This window comes from Sorex fumeus, unplaced genomic scaffold, assembly GCF_029834395.1.
Source record: "Sorex fumeus unplaced genomic scaffold, SorFum_2.1 ptg000070l, whole genome shotgun sequence".
Lineage (NCBI taxonomy): Eukaryota > Metazoa > Chordata > Mammalia > Eulipotyphla > Soricidae > Sorex > Sorex fumeus.
The window spans coordinates 5,096,987-5,102,810 of record NW_026606127.1 but is presented as its reverse complement, the minus strand read 5'-3'; the positions used below and the strand labels follow the sequence as shown (position 1 = coordinate 5,102,810).

General features: G+C 37.9%; 1 pseudogene; it reads right to left on the bottom strand.

Annotated features, from left to right (window-relative positions):
• Window positions 1–4,681: 4,681 nt before the first annotated feature.
• LOC130037174 (uncharacterized) lies at window positions 4,682–4,780 on the bottom strand (annotated as a pseudogene).
• Between the last annotated feature and the right edge of the window lie 1,044 nt (window positions 4,781–5,824).

Below are 5,824 nucleotides of genomic sequence, written 5' to 3'. Positions count from 1 at the left end.
CAGAGTGTATGCTCTAGATGCCTCCAACTGAAACAAGGTCAACAAATCATGAATGAAAAATTACAAGTTAGATGGATCATGGATTCTGATCCCAGTGGAAGGCTAGCTTTCGGGTGAACAATTTCTACTGATGGCCTGATGTAGATTCTGATCCTGGGATACGTAACAGAAAGGAGGTAGTGACAGGTATCCTCAGAAGTGAAGCCTCTGAGACAGAATTCGTTCATGCCAACTTATAGGTTATCAATGTTTGCTCATGGCTGCTACCATTATAACATGCCATTCAATGGTTTTGTGGTTTCAATTTACTGTGTCAATGTAAAGATGAAGTTTCTAAATCGAAGGTAAAAATCTGAGACACTCAAGATGATGAATTATGGGGATGCGGGGGGCGGAGCTTGATCTATAGTACAGCAGGTAGAGCATTTGCCTTGCACACGGCCTACCCAGGTTAGATTCCCAGCATCCTGTATGGTCCCCCCAAGCACCGTGAGGTGTAATTCCTGAGTGCAGAACCAGGAGTAACCCCTGTGCATCGGCAGGTGTGACCCAAAAACGCAAAAAAAAAAAAAAAAAGATGATGAATTACCTTTAGATATTTTGAAGTCAAATAGAAACAGCCAGAAAGTTCCCCAGAAAAGAGTTCACCTGGGTCGAAAACATCATCACCTCTAGCATGAGAGCATACAGAAAATAAGGTTTCCATTTTATGCCAAGTTAAAGCAAGCCAGACATGATCTTGGAAACTTTTTCCAAGGAAAACATGGCTATAGGAAGGATAAGGTGACAACAGAGTCTTAGAGGTCAAATATAGAAGAGAAGCGAGGGTCAAAATGTAGGAGGTACATTGGCGACCAGGAATATTTAGAAAAGCATTTTTTAAAAAAGAAAATGCAATGAGACATCAATTAAGAACTTATTAAATGTTAAAGAACAGGGATATAACTCAGTGAAAGAGCATTTGCCTTCCATTGTATGATGATCTGGGATTGATCCTTAGCATTGCAAACAGCATTATTTTTTAATTTTTAATTTCTTTCTTTCTTTCTTGCTTGCTTGCTTGCTTTTTTGTTTTTTGGGTCGCACCTGGCTATGTATAGGGGTATTTTTAATTTTTAAAAAAACTCATAAATTTACCTTTTTACCTGTCGTTTAAAAGGAAATCTAAAATATTTTAGAGTAAATATATGTGAAAAAGAATAAAATTCACAGGAACTATTTAGCGTTCTTAATGATACAGCAGTCAGAATTTTGAGGTTAATTGTATGGGTATTGCATAAATAATTTTTCCCCATTATGTGGGCTCTCTTTTTATCATGGTCACCATTTTTTCTGAGTTACAGAAACTTCTTAGTTTAATGTAGTCTCATTTGTTTATCTTCACTTCCCCTTCCTTGGTCATTGGTGTTTCATTCTAGAAGTTTCCCTTAGCTTTAATGTCATGCAGGGATCTTCCCACATTTTTCTCCATATATCTTAAGAATTCAGGTATGATATTGAGGTCTTTAATACATTTGATCTGACTTTGTGCCTGGCACTATAAAGAGGTTTGAGTTCATTTTTTTTTGCATGTTGCTGTCCAGTTTTCCCAGCACCAGTTGCTGAAGAGAGTTCCTAGCTCAACTTCATATTTCTTGAGCCTTTATGAAGGTAAGGTAAAAGTAAAGGTCCTCCCATTGTTCGTCGATTTGCTCGAGCGGGCCCAGTAACGTCTCCATTGGAGACTTTGTTGTTACTGTACTTGGCATATGGAATACATCATGGGGAGCTTGCCAGACTGTGCCATGCGGTTGAGATACTCTCAGTAGCTTGCCAGGTTCTCCGAGAGGGGCAGAGGAATCGAACTTGGGTCAGCCATGTTGGCTGCAATTTGCTTGAGCGGGCCCAGTAACGTCTCTATCATGAGACTTGTTGTTACTGTGTTTGGTATATCGAATACATCTAATAGGCTGGAGCTATAGCACAGCGAGTAGGTCGTTTGCCTTGGACGCAGCCAACATGTCCGATGCGAGTTCGATTTCTCCGCCCCTCTTGGAGAGCCCGGCAGGCTTAGAGAGTATCTAGCCCTCACGGCAGAGCCTGGCAAGCTACCTGTGATGTATTTGAGCCTTTATGAAAGATTAGGTAATAATAATCTGAGGGCCAGCGTCAGGATATTTAACTATATTCCATTGATCTGAGGCCTGTCTTTATCTGAATATCATGGTATTTTGATTACTACAACTTTGTAGTTGGGTTTGAAGTTGGGGAAGGTGTTCCCTTCTTCTTTTTACCAAAGATTGCTTTAGCTCTTCATGGGAGTTTATTGTTGTGTATGACTTTCAAGAGTGTTTAATCTATTTATTTGAAAAATGTTATGGGTATCCTTACAGAATGTGCATTAAATCTTTATAGAGCTTTGGGGTGTATTGCCATTTTGACAGTGTTAAACCTCTCAATGCATGAGCATGGGATGTGATTCCATTTCCTCATATACTCTCTTATTTCGTAAAGTAGAGCTTTGTAGGTTTTTTTTTTTGTATAGATCCTTAACATTTTTAGTTGATTCTAATGTACTCGATTTTCTGAGGTATTATTGTGAATGGGATTGTTTTTCTCTATCTCTTTTTTCTCTTTCATTATTAATATATAGGAAAGCCATGGCGTACCAGATATTGATTTTGTAATATGCTACTTTACTAAACAATTCTATTGTTCCCAGGAGCTTTTTTGTAGATTCTTTGGGATTTTCTACGTATAGTATCATGTCATCTCCAAATAGTAAAAGCTTGAGTTCTTCCTTTTTTATCTGGATGTCCTTGATATCTTTTTTTTTACCGAAATCATATGGCAAATACTTCAAGTACTATGTTGAATAGGAGTGGTGAGAGTGGGTAACTTGTTTTGTGCCTGATTGTATTTTGGAATTCTAGTTCATTGATTTCTGCTCCAAGCCTTCAGTTTTTCCCCATTGAGAATAATGCTTATTGTGGGTTTGTGATAATTTGCTTTGACTATATTGAGGAAAGTACTTTCAACTCCCATTTTGTTGAGAGTTTTTCATCATGAATGGGTGCTGGATCTCATCAAATGATTTTTCTACATATATTGATATGATTATATGACTTTTATCTTTATTTTATTGAGATGGTGTATTCTGTTGATTGACTAGAGAATGTTAAGCCATCCTTGCATCCCCAAAATAAACCTACTTGGTCATAGTGTGTGATCTTTTGTTGAGTTTCTGGATTCTCTTTGCTGGTATTTTCTTGAGAATTTGTGTATCTGTATTCATCAAGGAAATAAGTTTGTAATTTTCTTTTTTTGTGGTGTCTCTGTCTGATTTGAGTATTAGGGTGATCTTTGCCTCATAGAAACTATTTGGGAGTATTTATGATTCTTCAATTTCCTGGAAAATCTTGAAAAATGTTGGCAGTATTTCCTCTTTAAAGGTTTGAAATATTTCACTATTGAATCCATTCATCTGGGCCAGGGATTCTGTTTGGGGGGATACTTTTCATCATCATTTCAATTTCCTTGGAAGTGATAGGTTCAAGTATTCCAAATCTTCTTGGTTCAGCCTTGGGAGGTAATTGGAATCCAAAAATTTATCAATTTATATAAGATTCTCTCATTTCCTGCTGTAAAGATTCTCAATATAATCTCTGATGATCCTATGGATTTCTGTAGTTTCTATTAGGATATGCCCCTTTGCATTTCTGATTTGACTTATTAGAGTTCTTTCTCTTTGTTTCTTTGAGAAGCTTCTCATAGTTTATTGATCTTATTTATTTTCTCAAAGAACCAGCTTTTGCTCTTATTGGTCTTTTGGATTGTATTTTGGGATTCTAGCTCATTGATTTCTGGTACAAGTTTTATTATTTCCTTCTTCCAGCCTAGTTTGGACTACTTTTGTTGGTCATTTTCCCAAATCTTGAGCTCTAATTTATTCATGGAGGCCCTTTCTTTCTTCCTGATGAATTCTGGTAGAGCTATTCTCTTTCCTCTTAACACTGCTTTTGCTGTGTCCCACAAGTTCTGGTAGCTCGTGTCCTCATTCTCATTTGTTTATGGAAATTTTTATTTCCTCTTTGATTTCTTCCCTAAGCCATCGGTTGTTCATTACTTCCCTTAAAGAAAATATTTCCTTGCTGAGCTTCAGTCTGTTTGATCTATCGAGAAGTGACAAAGAAGTGTTGAAATCTCCTACTAGTATTGTGTTGCTATCAATGTTTTTCTATAAGTCTATTAGAAGTTATTTTTAAGTATTTTGCTGCTCTGTCATTAGGAGCACCTACAGTGAGGAGGGTGAGTTCTTTCTGATGTACAGATCCCATGATCATGAAGAAATGACCTTCACTGTCTCTTATAACCTATAGCCTGAAGTCCATATGGCCTGATACTAGTACGTCCACTCCAGCTTTGTGGAGGTGTTCTTTTCTTTCTTGAAGAATTGTTTTCCAGCATTTGACTTTGAGCCCATGGTTGCTTTGATTGTTCAGAAGTGTTTCTTCAGGCAGCAGAATGTTGGGATCAGTTTTCTAATTCATCTTCCCTTTCTGTGCCTTTGAATTGGCACACATTTAGTCCACTGACATTGAGGAGATTGTTGTAATGGGGATTTGTGCTATCTTTATGTAGAATTTTTGTACTTGTTTGGATTTTCTTAGCTTAAAGTCGCCCTGTTAATTCTTCTTGAAACAAAAATATGGATCACTTTACAAGTTTGCATGTCATCTCTGTGCAAGGACCATGCTAATCTCTGTATCATTTCAATTTTAGTATATATGTTACAAAACATAGTATGAGTTAATTTTTCCATATTTTTCTCTTCTTATTACTTTGAGTGCTGTCCTTACTCACTCCTATGGCAGACAGTGATTCCAAATCAAGGAATGTATTTCAAAGCAGCTTGAATAGTTAGATTTAGAACTTTAATGTCCTAGAAAGAAAAATATGGTTTTTACCATATTATCTTTTACCATACCCAAGGCATCAGTTTTACAAAATAATTCTTTTGGAAGATGGTATATGAGTCTTCTTTAATGCCCTTCCCTGAAACCTTCATTAAAACCATTAAACTAGAGCCTTTTGCTGTTGTCACCTCAGTCCCGTGTACATCTCCAGGAAAAGGTGGATGGTGTTGTCTGCAATTTGACCACCTTGAATGTAAGTAGGATTTTTCTCCTGAAGGAAGAGGTGAGGAGAATATTGATGATTTCATTCCACCTTATTACAAGTACAACTTGAATGGAAGGTGAGACTCATGAGGCTCCTGTAAAGGACAGATTAAGGGGTCTCAGTGAAGTTTAATGGCCAACACACATTAACAACACAGATGACTCAAAGTAGCCTGTGTGCATCTTTGTGTATAGTGAGTTTCATATCTACTGAGAGTGATTCTCAGTCATGACACACAGGCAAAACAGCCCTGTATTTAAAAATCTAGTTCTCTAAGCAGAGTGGGGTCTCTGAGGTGATTGAAAAGTGTATAGTAATTTATTACTAAGCACATAAGTACTTTTCGATCTAAAATTAATTCCAAATATGTCTAAAACGACAGGCTCCTGACCCCGCACCTGGCTTTCCTTACCGGGGCCCCTTGGACGGGGAGGGGTGAATTTCCCTCACTGCCCTGAGTAGAACCCCGACAGCTGAAGACCTCTGCAACCAGCCATAGGTACGCTTAAGACCACTCTGCCCAATCTTGAAGGAGACTCATGCATGAAGGAAGTGGAAGCAGAACCTGTGTAAACACACAAAAAATAAAAGGCTGGCGGTCAGGCCGTTTCCCCACTCCATGGAGGTCGATGGCGATGGTCAGGAGATGGAAGGAAACGGGGGT